General features: G+C 40.1%; 1 pseudogene; it reads right to left on the bottom strand.

Moving 5' to 3' along the window:
- Nucleotides 1-10,931: 10,931 nt before the first annotated feature.
- Nucleotides 10,932-11,568, bottom strand: LOC147427353 (uncharacterized; annotated as a pseudogene).
- Between the last annotated feature and the right edge of the window lie 13,407 nt (nucleotides 11,569-24,975).

Here is a 24,975-nt window from a genome sequence, read left to right as displayed (position 1 = left end):
CTCAGTTTCTTTTGTATAGCCTACCAGCTAGTAATTGATACATAATCAATTGCGTAAGAAATCCGATTGTTATAGGAATTTGCTAGTCCACTTGAGCTATGGTCATCAATAACACCATATTGTCCAACCATCGATGTATCATTTCCACGGAGAACAAATAGGCATATGGTAGATCATCATCTATCCCTTTAGGTGATTCCCCTGAAACAATCCTTGACAAATGATCTGGTCTTTGATGAGTAGTTCCCTTTTTTACAACCATAATGAAATCAAATTCGAGAATAATGATAAACCATCTCACTATTTTTCTTGTGTTGCATGGCTTGTTGACCAAGTACAATAAGGCTTGGTGGTCCACGAAGAGCACAAATTTGTTTGCTAATAGGTAATATCTATACTTTTTTACGGCATAGATCATTCCTAATCCTTCGCTTTCGGTGGTGGTGTAATTCTTTTTTGCCATGTTCGACTGTCGGCTAGCATAAGAAATAGGAAAATCAAATTTCTCCTCTCCTAGTTGAGCTAGTATACACCCTATGGCAAAATTGGAAGCATCTACATGTATGTGGAATATATTATTCCAATCTTGTGCTTTCAATATTGGAGCTGAAGTGAGAGCTTCCTTAAGCTTCATGAAGGATTCTTCACATGGTTCAGTCCACTCAAAGTGTGTAATCAAGCTATACATGGGTTTTGCAATTATAGCGTACATGTAAATGAACCGTTTGTAATATCCACAATGCCCCTTGAAGGCTTGAACCCCCTTGGCTGTTGTTGGTCTAGGCAAATCAACAATGACATGAATTTTATCCATATCAGTAGCTATGCCATTTTTTGACACTATATGTCCAAGAATTTTCCCTTGTCTACCGATGAAAGTGCATTTTTTATGATTTAGACAAATCCTATAAAGTCTACATTTTTTGAATACCTTTTTGAGATGTTCAAAATGATCAGCTCGGATTGATGAATGTACACATAGATCATCTTTATATATTCCAAGAAGTTCCTAAGATATTCTTTAAAAGCATGGCTCATCTATCTCTGAAATGTGGCAAGAGCATTAGATAACCCAAACGGCATAACCCGATAGGCAAAAATACCCCATTCCGTTGCAAAAGCAGTTTTATGCTGATCTTTTGGGTCAACCAAAAGTTGATTGTATCCCGAGAAACCATCTAAGAAATTGTATGCTTCTTTATCTGAAACTCGTTCTAACACATGCTCAGTGATTGGAAGAGGAAAGTTGTCTCTAATGGTAGCTGCATTCACTTTCTTGAGATTGACACACACTCGTAATTTTCCATTCTTCTTGGGTACTACCACAATTGGAGACACCCAATCTGTGTGTTCATTTTCATAGATGAATTCAGATTCCTTGAGCTTTTCAATCTCTTCTTTAATCTTCTTGGTAAATGTTTCATTATATGTGTATGGCCTTTGTCTACTTGGTTTTGTAGCATCTCTATGGGTATGGTATGTTGACAGATTTCTGGATCAACACCCTTGAGATCCTTGTAAGACCAAGCGAAGATATCTCGGTATTCTTTTAGTAAGCTTAGTAAAATATCTTCTTCTTATTTTGTTCGGCCATTTGCAATGTAGGTAGCCCTACGGTCTTCTCCTGGTTCAGCCAAATCTATCTTTTTAGCATTTCCAGGCCCTTCATAGGACTCACCCTGTTTTCGTAGTTCTCTAACCGGTTGTTCAACTATGATTTTTTGATCTTGGAGAGTATAATTTTTGTAGTGGGATGGAACACTCATTACAACTCTACCATCCTCTTCTTTGGTTTCCCTTTTGGTTGTATATATCTCCTTTAGAGATTTTTTCAACTCTTGATACTTCTTTTCCCGCTCAACTCGTGTCATGGTTGACTCCTTTTCCTGTTTTTTTGGCTTTTTTTGAGTATCCTTCCTTGTTTTTCTCAATGTTTTCGACATTTGTGGATTTTCATTTGAAGGATATCTGCCACTAATTTTGTCTGTGACACCATCATGTGCATCTATCTGCATCAGGAACTGTGTTCTACTGGAGACTGATAGCATAGGTCTAGCTTTCACGTTTTTGGTGTCTCTTTTCCGTCTATGTCTTTTCGGTTTCTGGTTAGGAAAGTCAAAAAACTTTTCCTCCCCTCCTTTCATGAGTAGCTTAGCTCTCACATGTTCGTCTAACTCATTCGTTGCATCGTAGTAGAGGTCTTAAAAGACTTGTTGAGCTTTCATCAAGTCCTTGGGTTCCAGAGGGTTGAAATCATGTGGATGGGAATTATTTCATAGCCGTCCTCATTGCAAAATTGAGTAGGCATAGACATATTCACAGATACATCCGATGTCGCTAAAATTTGAGTCCACTCAAAGGGCTCAAACAAATGCTCTGAAAAGGGTTCAGGTACATAGGATTCCTCTTTGCAATCCCTTTCTAAAATATATTCTTCTCGTTCTAAACTCCCATTTTTTGAAGCTCCGCACATCCAAGTAGGAGTGTCTTTGTTCAACCACGATGGAAGCTTAGTTTCAGTCGAAGAGACTGAATCAAACTCTTGTATGGGCATTTTCATGATGTCTCTATAAGTGTGATCTTTTAGATTAACCCTTTCTATAGATCCCACTTGCTTTAAGTACAGATAATTGTTTTTCCAATCTTGGAAAAGATGTACCTGTCGTATGAAAGGTCTTCCCAATTTGATTTCATAATTGAGTTTTTTTCCAAAGTCTACTATCGCAAAAGTGTGTTGATATTCAATCCCACAAGAATTGACTATCACTTTTTCAAGTAGTCCTAATGGTATTTCAATGTGTCCATCAGCCAATTGCAATTTCATTCAAGTTTGTCTAATGGTGGTTGGCTATCCCCACGATTCCCATAGTGCTTTCGTTGCTATGGCTATACCTACCCCACTATCCAGTATTTCCATGGTTTCAATGTCATTATACTTCACTGGAGGAGTTGTGTTTTCTTCTTCCCCTTTGTAATATTCTCCAACTTTGTTCATTGGAACAAATCGAATCTCTTTGTTGTCCATTTCATTTCTCAATTTTCCCAAAAAAAATTAGATTAGCCCCGTTATCCCCACCTTCTCTAGGGTTTTTTGTAGATCATTCCATAAATATGGTCTAATTTTAAATAGTTCTCCCAAAGTAAGAGTGCATTGGATAGGTGTAGACATGATTGAATGAATGTTGTCTACTTCTAGGGTCTGCTTTGCTCTTTTTAATTGAGTGGTCCTGGACACTATGGATTCATCTTCGTTATCTCCCAAGTAAGAGGGTAATGTTTTCAAGGTCAAGTTTCAACATTCCTGAAGCTTCAGATCTGCAATCCCCATAGAAGGATTGTATGTCTATGTTCATATCACGAGGTATATTGTCTAACCAAACTTCCTCTAGCTATAGGAGTTGACTTTAGAGTTTGGCTTCCATCATTGATCTCTCTGACTTTTTCCCATAAGTGTCCTGGCCAGTCTTCCTCTACAAATGGAATTCCATCTAAGGCATCTTCGTTGTCAGGCACTATAAGTTCTTTCTCTTTTGGTTCAATGTGGGATTCTACCACCACTTCAGATTTTTCTTTAGTGTCTCTTACCACAAGCTCCTTAGATTTTGCCATACTTTCGAGCTTGGGTTTTTGTTTTTCTAGCATTTCTTGTGTGATTCTTACCAAAGTTTGATAAGCTTCAAGCTTAGCTGCTTCCATGTGTGGAGAAGGATAGTCTTTCCATTTGTTTTCCATGTTTTGTCTTGCTTTAAGTCTCACTTGGTAGGATTCCAAGGCTGCATTAATAGGCTTAAAAATTTTATCAACCAAAATTAATCATCCAAATTTCACGTTTGTTTCCTTGACTTCGCTTCCAGTTTCTTTTACCTTTTCCTGGAATAGCTTCTTTACTTTCTCCTTGATTTTAGCCTTTTGTTTCTGCCTTCTCATCTCATATCTATTGCTTCTGCTTCTTTTGGTCTTTTGAGAGGCAATTTTTTTATTCTCTGAATCATCGGAGGAGTTATTTTTCTTTTTCTTAGCCTGGCCTCTGGTGATTACCTTGATTGGAACAATCGGTTCACTCTCAGATGAGCTACTAGGTATCACTTGGACTATGTTTACTACTATTTTACCATTTTTTAAAGGATTTTTTGGACAATCTTACGGGAAGTGTCCTCCCTTTTTGCAACATTGTATGCAATAAGCTTCAATCGGCTTAATGTTCTCGTCAGGATCTGGGCATTCATTTCTACAATGATCATCTGCACCACAGTTATGACAGTTTCTCGTTCTTGGCTTAACCATGGGTCTTGCCATAGGAGGTCTAACACCTTGATTATCTACATAATACATTGGTGCAAGCTATGGTGGAGCATAAGTCATAGGTTCTTCCTTTCGTGGTGGACGAATTGTACCAATGTCTTTCTACCAATATTGTAGATGGACTAGGCTCAGCATAGGGTGTAACAGGCACTAGCACTTGTTCATCTATGACTCCTTCTGAATGCATGTACTTTACAAGCACTGCATTTATGTCCTAGATATGGAGGTTTTTGACCGAACACAGGTTGAGTTCTTTCCATACCCATTGGTGGTCTTTGAGCTGGTGCCATATTAGGCTGGTATCTGTACATGGGTTGTCCTTGTGGCCTCATGGGCACGTACTGAACATTCACATCATACTTTGGTCGAAAATAGCACTCATTAGTCTCATGGCTGTTCCATTTACCCTCAATTGTACACGTTTTCTATAGTCTAATTGGTTGTCCCTGTTGAAGTATCCGTAGTCCTGGTCCTCTCATAGGTGCTTTTTGCATGTTATTCATTATGTCATTCATTCTTTTGAGCATGTCTTCTATGGATGAAAGTGGTCCTACAACAGCCCTTCCCACTTGTGCTTGTTTAGAGAGTGGTGTTTTCTCACTTTGGTTATCCTTAGGGACATCTTCTTTGTTGAAAATATCACAATTGTCTCCTAAGTCAATAGCATCTGACACACACTCTTCTAGGGCTGTATGCTTCTTGCTATAGAGTATAGCATGAAGTTCTTTCTTTAGCAGTCCCTCTAGAAACAATGATACTAGTTGTTCTTTTGTAGGTATCTCTAGCCCTGGGCATCTGGCAACACATTGTTTCATTCGAGTTGCACAATCCCTAACAGACTCACCATATTTCTATTTAAAGCTGTAGATTTAAGCTACCGTATTTTGTTTGATCCCCCTTTTGGAACAAGCAGCTACAAATCCTTGAACTAATGTGTTTAAGTCCATGATTGAACTTGGTGGAATGTTTTGGAATCATGTTAATGATTTCTCTTCTAATGTCATTCCAAAACCTTCGAATTGAGTATGGAAATCGAATATGCGTTCCACTCTTAGCACTTTCTTAAAGCTTGCAAAGTGGTCATATGGATCCCCTGATCCACTTTATTGTTTGACCCATTTCTGAAAATTAACTGGTCTGACGCATCTATTTGATTCAACTCCCGGTCTCCTGGTAGTTGGTCATGTTTCGAGTCCTTCAAACCAGTCTGTTGAAAATAGTGATTCATGTAGCCCTGGACTGGCTTTAGTATCACCCGGTTTTCTACGTGATGAGGTGGTTTCTGGTTTCTTAACATTACTCTCAGAAGATCTCTCACGGTGTTCATCCCTTGGAATTGTTTCTAGTCCTTGTCCCAATATCCAATCCCTTATGGAATACCCTTGGTATTTGGTTTGTTCTACCTCCTCAGAAGTCATCATAACAAAGTTATTGTTATAAAAATCCCTAAAGAGGTAGGTTGGTAGATTTGCTGATCTCTTATCTCTGATCTTGAAGATATAGATGATCTTCATGGCCGTTAGTTCTCCTAATTTGGCATGCGAAGTCCACAGGAGATCTTTTACATTTCTATCCTCCCAACAATAGACTCCGATCCTAGGATTATTTGTACTAAGCCGTCTCAAAGGCTTCAAATCAACTTGATCATATCCCCCGAATTCTAAAGTTGGTGGTCCTTCTTTTGCAACCATATCTGGAATTATGGTGTTTACTTCTAAACCCCATTTGTCTATCACGTTAGGGTCTTCGACTTGTAAATACTGAGTTCCTTTTCTATCCATGTACATTTTTCCTTGTTTGTTTGCCCTGATCTCTTCTTCAAACTCAATACCATGTTCATCAATGCGAATAGCATTCTCTTCGTTAGGATCCAGATAAACCTGAGCTCCATGGTGATTAGTCTTATAAAAAGATAGTATATGATTATAGCGCTGTCGTGCTGTGACACGTACATAGTGGGAACGCATGCTACAAGATCTATCTTGTAACTTTTTAGATACATAATTATCTTTCCTATAATGTACATATGCATATTTAAGTATAATAATAAGCCTTCTATCTCATCCTATTATTTTTCTAAAGGGTAACCTATCCTTACTTTACCATCAGAAAATACTATGGGAAAAGCTCAATAGCTCCGCCTCTTTAACTTGGGGCAAAAAGCATTGATTCTTTATTTCTACTATCTCATTATCATCTCACACCCTAGCTAGATCCTATATCTAGGTAAACTCCAATATATATATATATTCTATGTATTTTTAATACTTTTCTTATTTTTCTTTTTAAATAGCTACTAGGACGGAATCAAATCCTAGTGCGACACTAGGTGGCATGATTTCAAAGATACACTTATTTTAATGCATTATTGCAAGCATGATTACAAAACTTTGTCAAGGAGCAATGTCATGCTTTCATATGGCATGAGGTGTCCTTTGGAATTAAATGAAAGTCTAGGCTAAGGGGACCACGGGAAGACTTTTGCTGCCAGAAATGGACCCTATTTTGATGAATTTTTTACACAAGGTTCCAATCCGAATTGGAAAATGATTTTAAAATGAAAATCGTAGCTAATGAGCTGAAGTTTCTGCCCATAGTTTTACTTTTTTATTTGGAGACACGGTTGAGGAGACATGATCAAAATACTGGACCCCAGTCTGCCCACATCATGCACGGACAGCTCATTTCCAACTTTTCGAATTCCTATTCACACTGGCTCCTCTCTTCTTGTGTAAACCCTTGGGGGTTCCCTTTACCTATAAAAGGGGACCTCTTCTTCCTTGAAAAGGAACTCAAGCATTCAAGCCATTGATGAGAGGAATTCTTGAGGGAGTGAGTAGTAATGCCTAATTGTACTTAGCCATTAACATAAGCCTAAGCCTACACTTTCTCCTAGAGGAAGACTAGCCATCCTTGCATGTTATCCTTGGAAGATCAACTCTAATCAAAGAAGAGCGTGGACTTGGCGTATCAATCAAAGTTGAATTATCCCCTCTTCTTCTCTCTCCATCAATAATGGTGCCGAAGGGTTTGTCAAGTAAGATGTGTTCTACATTGATGTTTTCTTGATTTCTTGTTGTTTTCATTTTCATCTCTAATCCAAAATATATATATATGTATCTAATCTCATCTCCTTAACCAAAACTATCTCTCTCACTCTTAGTAATTCATCCTCTCTATAAATTTTAGGTTCTCCTTGCTACAGGTGCATCTCTCCCCGCAGTATCCTTATTGCCTACGGGCAAGAATAGGGCTTGGGAGGGAAACTTCTCATCTCTTCACTTCTCTCATATCTACATTTTTCTCATATCTATATTTCTCACATACTATCCTAAATGAATAACCCACATGATGATCATTTCTATCGCTTTCACTCAGTACGATCTATTAGAATTAACGTATGGATTAGCAGTAAAATACACTTTCAACAACGTATAGTGTTTCTCTTCGGCCCTGAAAAGCTCAATGAAATACGTCTATCAAAGGATCCCATCATACTACCTCTCATAGACTATAATTTTTCTTTTGATGTAAGCGTAGTTATCTTGCTATGAACCAAGAGGATTTGTACACACAATTAATCCCAATCACTAGACAAAATATATATATTATGGTAAGCACAAAACTACAAGTCCAAAGAACAATTCGTAGCCTATTTGGTCAGCCAAGATTGAATGCCATTAACTCATCTATTAACCCTTTCATATTACCCATGATACGATATGACCATAGCCTTGATGTTTTCATCTTCGTACTATTTTGACATTCTCTTTTGTGTTCTTTCTTTGTGTGAGTGAGTGCAAGAGAGAAAGAGTGAGTCTTCTTTGATTGCACTTCTTTACAAACCCTAGTCTTCATGGTATCTATGGTTTAACTCCATATAGTTTTTGTTGAGTTCTCTCACAAACTCTCACATCGCATTGTCGTTCCGGTTTTTGAGTGAGTCGAATAGGAAGAAATTTGAGATGTTGAATATGAAAAAGTATCTGAGACTTCTTCAAGAATAGTGTGCAAGGAATTGCCTTGATTCACACTTTCTTCAATGGATACTCTACTGGAGGTTTCTCCAAATATGCCCTGATTTACTAGTACATGACCAGATATAAGGTTCATAAAGACTTATGAAGCCCTGGATAGAGTACTTACCTTGGATTGACTTGTCAATTTCCTCCACTTGACTGGATTGCACTTCTGTCAAGCTACCAATTCCTCGTCTGCAACCTGATTCCTGCATAAAATTGATCAAGTTAGTTATTCTTTTATAAAGACAGTATAGTTTTTGCTAGCTGTTGTGATTGGTTTATGTGTATCACTGCAAATCGAGCTAATTGAGTCAACAATTGCAATTTTCAAACTTGACTTTGGCAAAAATCAAAGGAATAATCTGCAACTTGATGGGTGGCTCTGTGTAGCAATAATAAATAATCACCATTATTTACTTTGGTCATATTTTTACACTTTTTGGCTTCATTTTCCAAGTATACAACCTGTTAAGGTTCTTGGACAAGTTTCAACAAGTTTGGACAAAATCTGTTCAAGTTTATCAACTTTTTCAAATCTGGCTTAAGTCTCAATTTTGAGATCCAAATTTCACCAAAATTGATTTGTGTAGTCTAATTGATATGATTGACCTTGTGGCATGCCCAAATGTGCAAGAATATCAAATTTTGAAGTAGATGTAAATAATCACGATTATTTACTCTGATAAATGTTTTGCAAGTTTTTGTCCCAATCTTGACACAGATCTGTTAAGCACTCCAACTTAAGGTCTCTAGTCAAGTTTCATCAAGTTTGGACTATTTTGGGTCAAATGGTCATCAGTTTTTTGTCCGCAAACTGACTTTGCAAATTTGGTCACAATTTTTTATCCAATGATCCAAATCTTACCAAATCAGTTTTTGTCCGCAAACTGACTTTGCTAATTTGATCAAAAAATTTAAAAAATGAGAGATGTAAATTATTGCGCTTATTTACAACTGGCAACTTTTTGTATATTTTTGGTCAAATGAGCATGTACACATGTCTATCACATCAATATAAGCCTATGAATCAAATTTCATCAAGTTTGAACTATTTTTTTCCCAATTTACACTCAAGTTTCAGAAAGTCAGTACAAACTTTGGTTTTTTCTCAGTTTTTTGCTAGTTTGGTGATCCAAATCTAATGTGCCTTTACAAAAGTTGTTTGTACACATGCAATGAGTCAGTGGTATCAACCTTGGTCAAATCTGAGCTGAAGTAAATAATCATGATTATTTACTTTAGGCTTGAAATGAACCATTTTTTGCACTTTTTCCATGGACAATCATTTCATGAGTTATTTTAAGCCTATGAATCAAGTCAAAACTTAATTTGGCCTAAAATGTCAAGAAAAAGAAAATAATCTGAGTTTTTTGTAAACTCTTGAAATTTTTACCTCAAAGTGTCCTTGAACTTACCCACTGGTGCATACAATTTTTAAGCATACTCTCTAGTCGATTGAGTGGTTTGGAGTCTTTTCGTGCTATTTCCAGTCGTAAACCTCTGCACTTCAATTAAGAACTCACAATGATTCTTTCGGAGAGAGCAATGTCCTGAAATCCACCTCGGATCCTACTTACCCTACTCCTAGGTTCCGGGATGGCCGTGAAGCGAGCACAACTAGGCGAGCAAATGATCAATTTTGCAAGTTTGCAACAAAGCCAACGAGCAAAGCCCTTAAGGTTCTTTCACGCACACACACACACACACACAACTTTAAAGTTGAAATGAAATAAAACTAGATGAAATTATACCTTTTCACAAAAATGTTGCTTTGTAGATGTCAAAATGAGATGAAATTATATTTTTTCATAAAAATGAGCAAATGATCAATTTTGCAAGTTTGCAACAAAGCCGGTGAGCAAGGCTCTTACGATTCTTTTTCAGAGAGAGAGAGAGAGAGAGAGAGAGAGAGTTGAAATGAAATAAAACTAGATGAAATTATACCTTTTCACAAAAAAAAATCTCTGTAGATGTCAAAATGAGATGAAATTATATTTTTTCATAAAAATGAGGAAATGATCAATTTTGCAAGTTTGCAACAAAGCCAGTGAGCAAGGCTCTTAAGGTTCTTTTACACACACACACACACACACACACACACACACACACACAGTTGAAATGAAATAAAACTAGATGAAATTATACCTTTTCACAAAAAAAATTCTCTGTAGATGTCAAAATGAGATGAAATTATATTTTTTCATAAAAATGAGCAAATGATCAATTTTGCAAGTTTGCAACAAAGCCAGTGAGCAAGGATCTTAAGGTTCTTTCACAGAGAGAGTGTCAAAGAGAGAGAGAGAGAGAGAGAGAGAGAGAGAGAGAGAGAGAGAGTTGAAATCAAATAAACTTAGATGAAATCATATCTTTTTCACAAAATGTTGCTATGTAGATGTCAAAATGAATTAAAATTATATGAAATTATATTTTTTTCATAAAAATATTGCTTTGGGTCAATACATTGAAGAACAAAGATATTCTTAATTTTAAACCCTTGCAAGATGGACATAAATAATACACATTGAAGAACTAAGATATTCTTAGTTTTAAACCCTTGCGAGATGGACATAAATAATCGTCACAAAAACCTTTGAGCCTTCAACATGCTTAGGCTCGTTTGGCCTCTGTGAGCATATCATGCACAATATTGGGAGCTATTTTGCTTTGGTGAATATGCATGCTAGCGTGCACATCTTGACCAAGAGTTATCAGGAACACATAGTATAAGTGTGAACATGCAAGATATCTTTTCTTCAAAGAAACACGTTCTTGAAATTCCTTGCACGAGCACGATGGATTCTTCCGAACCACAACATCAATCAGCTCTGGATCTGAATCTACTGAGTTCCACACCTTCAATTTGAACACCTCTTCAATGCCAATCTTCTTCACCATTTGGGTCACTTGTCAGTGGGGTTGTGGAATCAATGACTACCTGAATTTGTGTCAATGGAAAACCAAAGTCAAATCCTCCAACCACTAACTTCTTTGCCTCTACTATCTTCATGTGTGTCCCTTTTTCAATCGGCCAAATTGTGGGAAGACTACTAGGAGCATGTAGCACAACCTTACTAATGTTCCAGCAATGTTTGACATCTGTGTTGCAAAAGTAGCAAAACTTCTCCTTCTTCCATTGGACCATCTGGCAATCACTCCAGAAGCACGGTGCTATCTCACCCCCGCGAACAAGTGCATCACATTTCTTTCCAGATGCCTAGTTGCTACACTTGATCCTACTCGCCATCGGCACTCTCCTCAATGCCCACATGGTGGGATGCACTTCCACAGCACATGCCTTGTAATGGAATTTTCCTATTCAATTTGAGAGTAGCAGAATTTAATGAGAGTACTTTCAAGAAATTATTTTGTGAGCATAGCGGGTTGACATAATTGAAGATAGCAACATAATCATAGCAATTAGTTAACTTGGCATAGACAATACTTTTGCAAGAGAGAGAATTTAGAGAACATGGCAACAGTTAAGGACCGGATTTATGTGGAGCCGGTCCCCCCTCCAATAGGCATTTGTATTATGATTTCTCCCATAAAGAGAGACTTGTTACAATACATTCTTTGTGTTCCTTGTGATCTAGGTGAAGCAATGAAGATGGAAAGCTTCATGCATCACCATCATAGCATAACCTAAACTTGAAGAAAGCTTTAAATATACCAAGCCTCAGTCCCAAGACCTCAAACACCTTCGAAGGTGGAGAGAGCTAGAAGGGAATGAGGGTAGGGAAGAGGAAGAAGAAACATTTCATACGAGAAAGAGCTAGTTCCTCACTTATCATAACTCTTGTGCTAGCATACATAATAGCATAGTAATGAAGAAGAAATAGATGGCAAGCTCAAGCATTGAAGCATGGCTCTTGGATGGATTTGCACTCCATAGCCAAGAGTGTTGGTGTAGGCTCTCAACCTCTACTTGCTTGGAGAAAGAGAGGGAGCTCTTCCACTTTGCATAGTACACAATGAGAGTGTTTGTGAGTGTGTGTGGGTGAGTATACCCCCTAAGCACCCCCCTAGGTTGCTTGGGTCGACCCCCCCTTGTAGCTCATGCTTGAAGCTCATTGGACCCCTCCAGGCCTAGCCAATCACAAGCAGGAGCCATTACAAGCAACAGGGATAGCCTTGGGACAAGTTTCCCCCTTTCCCCTTTGAGAGAGAGGACTTGATAAATGAAAAATCAATTAATTAAATATCATTTATTATCATTGGACCCCTTGGGTGGCCAACCATTAGGTTTCAAGCACACCATGAGGGCAACATGAGGAGGAGCTTGACAAGTGTCCTTGCTGCCTCTTCAAGCTGTGGCTTCCCTTGTGTGTGTGTGTGTGTGTGTTCTCTCTCATCCCCCCCCCCCCTTGTAGGCTCGCCCCCCTCCTTGTAGGGATCTTTTTGACTTTGGATGAGCAAGCCCCTTAGTCATCAAGCATGACTAAGCACTTGAAGTAGGGGGTGTTCCCACAAGAATCTCAGGCAAGCTTCTCAAGTCACTTCAAGCACCTTAATCATGCACCAAGTCAAGCACCTCAAGCATCTTAATCAAGAACCTCAAGCATGACAAGCACTTCAAGCAGGACAAGCACCTCAAGCACGACAAGCACCTTAAGTTTGGGCCGGGTTCCCACCTCAAGCTCAGCCCTAGCTTACCTAAGGTCAAAGGACTTTTACACACATTATTGGAGGTCTTCAATGAAGCTAACCCTAAGGTCTTATGCTCCATTGGTTAGCCTTGCTCTTGATATACCATCTCCCATTTGGGCCCCTTTACTACTGGCCCCGTGTTGAGATAGATCTATAAGAACATATCTATATCTTAACACTTGTTCTCGTTTATTCTTCCACATTAAGTGATCAATTTAATATGAGAAAATCATTTGGGTTGGTTAGATATTAGATTTTATGACATTACCTCTCTCTTGAAATCATAGTCGTCCTCGACTATGAGGTAGAAGAGATAAAGCCTTAGTCATTAGTCAATCGTACTTAGCAGGTAGAGGATCCCTTTTTTACCCTACGACATCTTTCCAAGATGGATGACTAATCCATTTGGTGCTTGGGAGACATAGGTGCCGCAAGCATGTCTGCTCTTTAGTCCATTTCATTCTCCCAAAGTAGAGTGACAAATTCTACTTGGTGTTTGAGAGACGTCGTCATCACAAACATGATTCTAAGTATGCATAATAGTTAAATTTGTGCACAATTAAAAAGAGGACTAGTATTATAAGACAAAAACATGAGTCATTTAAAAGAAATTTGTACATTTGCTTACTCTAATGTAGCATTGTAAGCATTGACAAGGTTCATACTATCCTTAAGTTGTACTCCTTGCATCCATCTAGCATCTTCGAGAGGATAATTTTTGAACTTAATAAGATACCGTCGGATTATCATACCATGTCGTAGTACCTTGTCTTCATGCCGAAGGACAGCTTTGGGTTGTAGCACCTCTTCTTGGTCTTCAACTTCGGGAGGGTCTTCAATAATTGGTTCAGTTGGTGGCTCTCCTTTGTAGGGCTTAAGTAGGCTTACATGAAAGGCATTGTGTATAAGAAAATGGTTGGGCAACTTGAGTTGATAAGCCGTCTCATTAATGGGCTTCAAGATTTGGAAAGGACCATAGTATCTTTTTGCTAGTTTAGCATAATACTTTTGATGGCCTGTAGGATTTTTGCCCGTCGTTTGCCTTGATCGAGCCTTAGGAAACTTGAGTAAGACCCAATCATTTTCTTTGAACATTAAGGCTCTTCTGTGCTTATCAGCAGCAGCTTTTTGCCTTTGTTGAGAGATGGCTATAGCCTCCCTAATCTTTTGAAAATATTCTTGTAGGTCACGGCTATACTCATTGACAGCGAAGATCTTCCCATGTACTTTGAGTAGCAAGGGACTTTTAGGTCTTCCCTCTATGATCTCGAAAGGTGCTTTCCCCGTAGAAGTATGGATAGTATTATTGTAGGCATACTCTACTAGAGGTAAATACTTTTCCCATTGTGATCATTGATCTACTTCGGTAACATAAGTCTTGAGTAGATCGAGTATCGTAAGATTGGCTATCTCACTTTGGCCATCCATTTGTGGGTGATAGGCCGAAGAGAAATTCAATCTTGTTCCTAGATTTTCAAAGAGACCTTTCCAGAAATTACTGGTCATTCTAGGATCTCTATCTGACACGATGGATGTGGGTAATCCATGGTGCTTGAAAATCTGAGATATGAAGAGATTTGCCATTTGATGTGCCTTAATAGTCTTTTTGACAGGAATAAAATGTGCTTGCTTGCTAAACTTGTCGACTATTGTCCATATTCCTGTATTCCCATGGATAGACTTGGGTAATCTAAAGATGAAATCCATGGATATAGTCTACCATGGTGAAGTTGGAGTAGGCAATGGCTGGAGTAATCCAAGTTGCTTCCCTCTATCATACTTGGTCTTTTGGCATACTACACATTTTGAAACATACTCTTGTATGTCCACTTTCATGGTAGGCCAATAGAAATACGTCTCTACTCCTCGGAGAGTAGGTTGAATATCTCTATGCCCTGCATATGGAGGAGCATGGGATTCATACATAACCTTCTCACGAAGGGAATGGGTAACACATAGCCTATTGCCGTGGAGAAGATAACCATCCTGCAAGGTGAATGGTTCCTCTTTCTTCCCCAAAGCAAGGGTTGACATTATGTCTCTAAAGTCAGGGTTAGTAGCATACTCATCTATCATAGAGGATAGATCATTGTGAGTAGCTATAGACACCGCATTAACTTTTGGTCGTCGTGAAAGTGCATTGGCAACTTGATTGTGCTTACCAGCTATCTGAGCAATATGGAAATTAAATTGCGAAAGAAAATTTTCCCACCTCATTTGTTTGTTGGAAAGCTTGGTTTGCGTCATGAAATACTTGAGACTTTGGTGGTCGGTTCGTAGGATAAGTGGAGTCCCCAATAGGTAGTGCTTCCATGTGTCTAGGGCATGTAGAACAACTAAAAGCCAGTTCTCATAAATGCCCAAGACTCGTTCATCACTATTGAGCCTTCGGCTCTCATATGCTATGGCATGCCCTTCTTGAAGCAAAACCGCTCCAAGGCAATCACCACAAGCATCACATTGGACCTCAAATGGCTTTGAGAGATCCGGAAGCACAAGGACTGGTTGGGAAGTAAGATTCTCTTTGAGTTTTTCAAAAGCATTTTGCTCCTTAGCAATCCATACAAACTTAACGTTCTTCTTTGTTAAGTCATGTAGTGGTCCTGCTACTTGAGAGAATTTTGCTATGAAGCGTCTATAGTATGCACACATACCAATAAAGCTTCTTAGCTCATGTAGATTCCTTGGGTTAGGCCATGATTTTATTACCTCTAACTTTGATGGATCCATACGAATACCCTCGTGAGAGATAATATGACCTAGATATTGAATCTCTTGAAGAAAGAATTCACTTTTCTTTTGGTTGAGAAAAAGTTTGTTCTCCCTCAAGGCTTGAAAAATCACTTAGAGATGTTGCTTATGTTCCTCCAAAGACTTGGAGTAGATGATGATATCATCAAAGAACACTCCAGTGAATTTACGATATGGTCTAAAAAGTTTCTCCATGAGACAAATGAAAGTAGCTGGTGCATTAGTCAAGCCAAAAGTCATGACTAGATATTCATAAAGACCAAATGTTGTGCGAAACGCGGTCTTTAGGATATCTTCATTCACTATCCTTATTTGATGATAGCCACTCTTAAGGTCAATCCTACTGAAGTAGGTAGAGCCTTGTAGCTTATCAAACAGATCTTCTACCCGAGGCATGGGAAATCTGTTTTTGATAGTGATATGGTTTAGTGATCGATACTCCACACACATACGGTATGTACCATCTTTCTTTTGCACTAAAAGGACTGGAGAACAAAAGGGAGAGGAACTAGGCCTCACCATCCCTTTGTCTACCAATTCCTGTACTTGCCTCATAATCTCCTCTTGTTGAGCTTGTGAGACTCGATAAGGAGGTTTGTTAGGCGGTGAGCTTCCTGGAAGGAGCTCAATACGATGGTCATCATCCCCTCGTTTTGGAGGTAGGTCCATAGGGATATCATCGATGAACACATCTTGGAATCCTTTTAGAAAAGTAGACAAGTCTAACTCTTCTTGATTCCTATCATTTTCATTTGATGAAACATTATTAGCTTTTAGAGACTCTTTGACATAAATCATGTACACAGAAACTGAGCTCTTCATTGATTTATCAAAAGAAAGAGGATTTACAAGTGGAATAGTGGGACCACGCTCACTAGCATCTATATACATGTTCTTTTCCCTGTAGGTGAAGTAAATTCTCCTTTCAGGGAACTTCATGTTGGAAGCCATGCGATCAAACCATGGTTCCCCTAGGATAACATCCTGATGTTGGAGAGGAGAGATGAAGAAGTCTTCTTTGTCGACATAGCTTTGGACATGAAGCCTCAACTTCCCAATCAAGGGAGTAATGGAGGCTTGTTGTCCCTTGAAAGATGCATCAGTTGTTACTATATCTCCCATCTCAAAAGCTTGAATGCCCAACTTGGTGGCCAACTCTATTGATATGAAGTTGAGAGTAGAGCCTGGGTCAAACAAGATGAATTCATCATGCTCTCTTACCTTTCCCCACGCATAGGAAAGTGATGATCCTTTGCAATGAGCATCCTCTTTTGGAGCTTCGATGGTGAAAGCCCTAGGAGTCTCATTGCGAGTATTCTTCTTGGGGCAAGAACGATAGCCATGTCCTTGCTCCCCACACTTGAAACACTTATGGTCCTTGGGAAAAGCTTCAATCTCTTCAGGAGAGAGTTTTTTTTTATCTTTGTAAACTCCCTTCTCCTTGGACCGATTGTTGTTGTTGTTATTGTTGTTGTTGGAAGTGCCTTGGGAATTATTTTGAGCATTGGATTTCCCCTTTGCATCATTTTTATCTTTGTTTTCCATGGGCTTGACATTACGTCTAGCCCCTTGATGGAAATTGATGCATGAAGCAACCATGGTGTGGTGGATTACTTCGGTAATAGTACCGGGCCGTTGAGAGTTGATGTATTCGGCCATCTCTTCAGGTAATCCCGCACAGAATTGCTGTCTTTGCTCGGCAAACCCTATCTTTTCAAAAACAGTAGCTTTGAGATGTAAATCCCAAAACTTGTATACATACTTGTTGATAGACTCATGAGAGAGGAGCTTCAAGCCGCGCCATTCGGTAAGAACTTTATCTTTAGTATCACTTGGAAGAAATTGCTTCATGATGGAAACTCGTAGAGTTTTCCATGTCTTTGGGGCTTCTCCATTGCCACGAAGGCTAGCCCACCATTGACGAGCTGATTTTTGGAAGTGCATAGCTACATGGCGTAGCTTGGAGGACTCTGTGAAGCCCTCGTCCCCACAGGCCACATCAAATTGCTGGATGAAGGCCAACACTTTGTCGGTAGCACCAAAGGTGCCATCATAGGTGAGAAAAGAGATACTCTTTCCTCCCTCCTTGAACTTCTTTAGATTTTGTGACCTTCGCCATGCAGGAAATGATTTGCGATGTCCTCCCCTCTTGTATTCTCTAGGAGAATAGCCATAACTTTCATCGGAAGAGGAGGAAGGTGAAGAAGAAGGAGAAGAGGGTGACCTCTTCCTAGCCCTTTTCTTCCTTTGTTTCCTCTCTTGCCTTTCAGAGTGATGAGGAGAAGGACTATGGTTTGCTCTTTTCCTCTTGGGAGGAGTAGGTGATTGTCTAGACCGCCGTCTTCGTGGAGCCACATCTTCAGAAGAACTTAGACTGTCATTGCTTTCTTTCTCTTTGGATTCCTCCTCTCGAATGGGAGAGAGTCTTCTTTTGGGGGTCTCTTCAAGAGGCCTCCTACACTCTCTCTCCTCTGGGAGAGGAAGGGAAATTCCATAAGCACGAAGTTGTTGAGTAACTTCGGCTTGCAAAGCAGGGTTGCCCATAGCTTGTTGCAACCTAGTGACGAGATAATTCACAAACATGGGAGCATCATCATTAGCACCTTCATGTGCAAAATCAAAGCTATCAATGTTCATTCTACTCTCTTGATTATTGTCAGCCATGTTAGCAAAATTTATGTTTATACTTAGTGTATGCTTTGGCAATACAAAACCTTAGTTGCCACTCCTCTTAGCCTTTGAAAATCGGCTCTTAAGTATCTACACCCACGGCTCAAAGTGGTTAATTATAGAGAGTAGAGGAGTAGGTCTAACATAGCAGAGTTTCCAAGGGTTTGCTCCTTTCGGATTTCTTATGGCTCAATAATGGTAAAGCCGTAGGCAAGTCTAAAAAGACTCCATTATTAAGTCCAAAGCTCCCGAGGTGTGCACCATCCCCCACATAGTGGGCTTAACAAAACCGATATTAGATCCCAGTTCCAGTTACTCTATTATAATTAACAACATCAACCATTTATAGGCTACTTAAGGACCTCTCTTCTTAAGCAAGAAAAGAGAAACCAAATGCTCTGATACCATGTAATGGAATTTGCCTATTCAATTTGAGAGTAGCGGAATTTAATGAGAGTACTTTCAAGAAATGATTTTGTGAGCATAGCGGGTTGACATAATTGAAGATAGCAACATAATCATATCAATTAGTTAACTTGGCATAGACAATACTTTTGCAAGAGAGAGAATTTAGATAACATGACAACAATTGAGGACCAGATTTATGTGGAGCCGGTCCCCCCTCCAATAGGCATTTGTATTATGATTTCTCCCATAAAGAGAGACTTGTTACAATACATTCTTTGTGTTCCTTGTGACCCAGGTGAAGCAATGAAGATGGAAAGCTTCATGCATCACCATCATAGCATAACCTAAACTTGAAGAAAGCTTTAACTATACCAAGCCTCAGTCCCAAGACCTCAAACACCTTTGAAGGTGGAGAGAGCTAGCAGGGAATGCGGGTAGGGAAGAGGAAGAAGAAACATTTCATACGAGAAAGAGCTAGTTTCTCACTTATCATAACTCTTGTGCTAGCATACATAATAGCATAGTAATGAAGAAGAAATAGATGGCAAGATCAAGCATTGAAGCATGGATCTTGGATGGATTTGCACTCCATAGCCAAGAGTGTTGGTGTAGGCTCTAAACCTCTACTTGCTTGGAGAAAGAGAGGGAGCTCTTCCACTTTCCATAGTACACAATGAGAGTGTTTGTGAGTGTATGTGGGTGAGTATACCCCCTAAGCACCCCCCTAGGTTGCTTGGGTCGACCCCCCCTTGTAGCTCATGCTTGAAGCTCATTGGACCCCTCCAGGCCTAGCCAATCACAAGCAGGAGCCATTACAAGCAACAGGGATAGCCTTGGGACAAGTGTCCCCCTTTCCCCTTTGAGAGAGAGGACTTGATAAATGCAAAATCAATTAATTAAATATTATTTATTATCATTGGACCCCTTGGGTGGCCAACCAATAGGTTTCAGGCACACCATGAGGGCAACATGAGGAGGAACTTGACAAGTGTCCTTGCTGCCTCTTCAAGCTGGGGCTTCCCTTGTGTGTGTGTGTGTGTGTGTGTGTGTGTGTGTTCTCTCTCATCCCCCCCCCCCTTGTAGGCTCGCCCCCCTCCTTGTAGGGATCTTTTTGAATTTGGATGAGCAAGCCCCTTAGTCATCAAGCATGACTAAGCACTTGAAGTAGGGGGTGTTCCCACAAGCATCTCAGGCAAGCTTCTCAAGGCACTTCAAGCACCTTAATCATGCACCAAGTCAAGCACCTCAAGCATGGAGCCAGTCAAGCACCTCAATCATCTTCATAAAGCACCTCAAGCATGACAAGCACTTCAAGAAAGACAAGCACCTGAAGCACGACAAGCACCTCGAGTTGGGGCCGGGTTCCCACCTCAAGCTCAGCCCTAGCTTATCTAAGGTCAGAGGACTTTTACACACATTATTGGAGGTCTTCAATGAAGCTAACCCTAAGGTCTTATGCTCCATTGGTTAGGCTTGCTCTTGATAGAACATCTCCCATTTGGGCCCCTTTACTATTGGCCCCGTGTTGAGATAGATCTATAAGCACATATCTATATCTTAACACTTGTTCCCGTTTATTCTCCCACATTAAGTGATCAATTTAATATGAGAAAATCATTTGGGGTTTAGATATTATATTTTATGAAATGCCTCAAGATCATGCAATAGGATTTCAGCATTGTCTCCTACTTTACCCTTTCCATGAATGATAGCTTCTTGTCTGTCTACTGTGACATAGTTGTACTCCGGACGATGGCTGCACCTTGCTTCATCTTTGCTGTCCTCTTTATCTAGCAACATCTTGACCCAAAGGTTCTTTTTTTCACCTTTAAAGTTGATTCGTTGCGAAAAAATTGGAGTCCCATAAATTGCATCATTCACTACCTTTGTAGTTTCAACCGGTGATGGTGTTTTGGCCTGTCGTGATATTGCTCTATCCATCAACACCTCTAGAGTGGGCCCCATTCCAATCAGTTTCCCCTCAAAGAAAGCAAGCTGCCTTTCACATTGAAAGTACGCATTGACAAGGTCGGTGATGCATGCATCATACATACTAATTTTATGTTTATACCCCTCTCCAGCGATCCATGAACCATGCTTAGATCTCACTGCATGCCAATTTGCACCTACTTCATCAGCCATGAACAATGCAAATTGCGGTTTTCTACCACCATGCTCTATCACGACCCTTACTAAGTTCTCCCAGAACATAATCTGCACCACCTCATCCTCCTCTCTAAACTCACAAGTGGAAATTGTAAGGAGATCTGCAACACTGCACAAATATGGTGAAATGGAAATTAGCCACAAAATTTACATCACTGAGCTAGTTCAAATCAATACTTACAAGTGATCATAGACATGCGCCCCCATGGTATGCCAACCACCCTCAATTCTGTGCACGTGATCAAAACAGACCCAGGATTGCCTAAGATCACCGGTACCAACAGTGTCCATCCGTTTCACCTTGCTAACCCCTGATCCTTCACCGGTTGTGGACATTTGAATAGAAAGCATCTCTCGTCCCCTGAATTTGCTTGTAGTGGGAATCGAGAACCATGAAAGAATTCAAAATGAAATTTTCTCTTCAACTCAAGAATTTCCTCAAACCCATCACTTGAAGGTCTATTTTCTCGTCTACTTTGCACTACCATTTGTTTCAACCTGTCAAGTAGAACCATGATAGATTAGCACAAATCAATGTCAAGTTGTCAAGAATAGTACAATTAGTTGAACCTACTTCTTAAGGTTCACCAATGAGTCCATTTCTCTTGACATCTCTCTCAACTCCTGCTCAGACATAAACTCAGATGGTCCCTTGTCCTAATCTGTGAAAGCACGAAGTACCATTTCCTTTCCAATTATCATTTGTACTCTCCTTGGCCCCGCACTATGATCCATGCTAACAACCTGAGACACAAGCTTACGAACATTCCTGAGTGAACTCCTGCACGTTCCTTTGCGAACATCATGAGAGTGTTCCCCATAGTGGATAAAAAGTCGAGAATGTGACTTTGGGCATAAAGTAGTAAGCAATGGCAGGACATGTCCCAATGCAAAGAGGGGTATGCTTGCAAAAGAAACACTCTATATTACCAAAGCTCCCGCAAGCATAGCTACCAACTATGGGAGACTTAAGAAGCTGACCACACCAATGAAGCTTGTTGGCTGACCCTGTCCTTGCAAAGAATGGACAACGCTCATTCACACATTTCAGTGAACCACCACACATGCTTTTGCAAAGATTCAAGTCATTGAGGGCCCTTGTTTGAGTTTGAGGTTTGGTCCAGAGGTTACCGTCGTACTTATGCTCCATGACCTCCATTTGACATCCATCCACCAATTCAAAGATTGTGTTATTTGGGATTTTTGCAGGTAGCTCACGGACCCTCCCCAACAGCGTGCACTTTGCTATAACTCTATGGAGAATGTCATTTGGAGTCAACCGTCTGACAATCTCGAAGGATGATATATTAGATGACAAATCATCATCCTCCACTTCAATTGGCTCTGCACTACACAGGGTCGGATTGTTAAAAAATTTGTTTGAAGGAGTGTTGTCTCTAATTTCCTCCTCTTAAATACTACACCAAACAGAAGAAATAGGTCAACAAGAAATCCAATAAATCATGGATTGACAAGTGTGTACCAACTCACATTGGGGAAAGATTGGAGGCACCAAGCTCGGACTCTACTTTGGTAGAATGCAAGCTTGCAATATAGTATTGTGACAAATCACAGCTGAGAAGAAAGTAGCTATCATCATCAAGCCCCAGTCTCCTTTGCAAAATAGACACTGGTTGCAGAACCCCATCACACTCTGCCAATACCTGCAACTGAACCATTCCAATTTCACTGGAGCTTGCTCGAGAGACCAGATTTCGATGCATAGATGAGGTAGAAACAATTGCTACCCCATCGAGAAAAGGGACTTCAATTGCAGCACCATTGAGGTCTCCCAAGAAGATTTTGGCCGTGCACCTATAATGAAATATCTAATTTTTTGCATAAAAATGAAAAAATTAATTTTATAAAAACCAGCGAACAGGCTAGTGCTCCAAAAAATACACAAAATTCACTACATGCGTCTTAAAATACACTACATGCCTCTTAGACGACCAGGGACCCGCTATTAACTAAGGCGGGTCAAGTATATAAGGTTTCTATATCAAGTAAAATCAAGTAATCAAGTAATTAAGGCGGGTCGTTGGTCTGTCCAAGGGGAAGCTAGTCGCACAGGGCTACGTACATTCTATGAAGGAAGGATCTCGTGAGCAAGGTATGACATCCCCTGAGTGACATCGCAGGGCAAGGTCAAGGAGAACTGCAGAAAAGAATTGCAGGTCACTCAAGAGGACGGGCAAAGAAACGTGGCGGCCCAAGGGTCTTTTCCTACAAGGTGTTCCCACGAGCTCTCACTACATCCCTCACCCACCCTCGTCACATTTGCTTGCAAGAGGAGGCGCTACTCCCTGCCTTGCTTTGCACTCATGCCTTTACCACTTTCCCTATCGGACAGAGGATGCCCTCACTCCCTTTTCCATTGTGGCTCTACGAATTTCCTTCTTGCACCCCTGCCCCTGCCTTGCAATACGCGCCTAGCTGACTAGCAATACGCAGCTATCTGCCTTGCAATACGCGCCTAGCTGCCTTAGCTCCACAAACTGTAGAGGAAACAGAACCAACCTTGCCATGTCATCGCCATCATCTTCGACAAACACAAAGACATTGTAGTCTGCCATGGCAGAGCGCACAGATTAGGTGATCATTTGACAAAGCTCACGTCATCATTTGACGAAGCAGAGCTCAGGTGGCTGCCCAGGGTAGGTGATCATTTGACGAAGCAAAGTTGCAACCAGAGTAGGCAAACAGGTGGAGATGAAGAAGGAATTGCTCATGCCATGCAACCCCCTCAAGGCGTTTTCACCACGCAGTAAAGTGAGTCAGCCAGCATGAATTTCTTTGCTTGTTCAAGTGCGATGAGCGCACTTCAACAAGTAAAGAAATTCATGCTCAATTTTTTAACCTTAAAACTCAGCAAAATGAGCATGCTCGGTTTTTGAAAGTTCACTTCCCATGTTCTGTGTGTCTGATGAGGCGGACTCAGAACCTCAAAGCGCCATTGTGTGTACCTTAGCCTTCATATACTTCTCTGCAGCATGGCTTTTCTTTCCTCCATTAATTCGAGTGAGCGTAGGTTTGCATATCTCAGATGACTTTAAGCACATGCAGAATGTAGTTATGGATCTCTTGACCAGCTGATAAAGATGGTAAGTTATCTATTTATGGTATGCTCTATTAAGATCACCAGACTCCACTTGGGTCGAAAGGATATTGCAAATCAAAGGCTGCATCAGTCGTATCTAGTTCTTACCAATGTTCATTACGACAAAATGCTAATGCTAATCAGAGCATTGTGGTCAAACTATGGCTATGGTTTGCAGGATAGCAATGGATTGCATTTAGATAGGAATAAAATGTTATAAACTATGACCTAGTAGCCTATAAACTGTGACATGGTAGCTTATAAACGTGCATCTCTGCGAGAAGTGATTAGTGAATAATCTTTGATTGTTCAAGTGCGCTGAGCGCATTTGAACAATCAAAGACATCCCAGAAGTTTTTGCAGTCTGTCCACCTTGGAAAGGAGCCATGGAGCAGCGAAGGGTTGTCAGACATTAGGTTTTACCTGTGACCTTCTTCCATTGTCTTGATGCCTTGATGACTTGGAGGTTTGATGCCGATAAAAATGAGCTTGGGTCTTTTAGTGTTTGATGATCTGTGTTTTTTAGTCGTAGTTTTCTTTTGCTCGTACCGATGCATCTATTGCCAGCTGTAGGAATTTGAATGGGCCTGCTACGATGGACCTGTTCTCAAAATTGCACCCTATCTCAAAAAACTGCCCTGTTTTAATTATTTACAATGGAGCCGCCTTGTTTTAACTATAGTGGAGACGCAGTTCTCTAAAAGCCACCTTGTTTTAACTATATTTACAGTGGAGCTGCCTTTTCCGTGATGACGGGTCAGCCTCGACTTTGTGACAGGCACTTGTGTGTGGGGGGTAATGACTTTGTGGCAATCACTTGTGTGTGTGGGCCAATGGTCTTGAACGACTTGACAAGCTTTGGTATTGTGTGTGTGGTTAGCTTTGGTAATGTCGTGTTATACTAACTAG

This window comes from Adiantum capillus-veneris, chromosome 23 (assembly GCF_014529385.1).
Source record: "Adiantum capillus-veneris isolate H3 chromosome 23, ASM1452938v2, whole genome shotgun sequence".
Classification (NCBI taxonomy): domain Eukaryota; kingdom Viridiplantae; phylum Streptophyta; class Polypodiopsida; order Polypodiales; family Pteridaceae; genus Adiantum; species Adiantum capillus-veneris.
The sequence above is the reverse complement of the archived record's forward strand: the minus strand, read 5'-3'. Positions and strand labels throughout refer to the sequence as shown.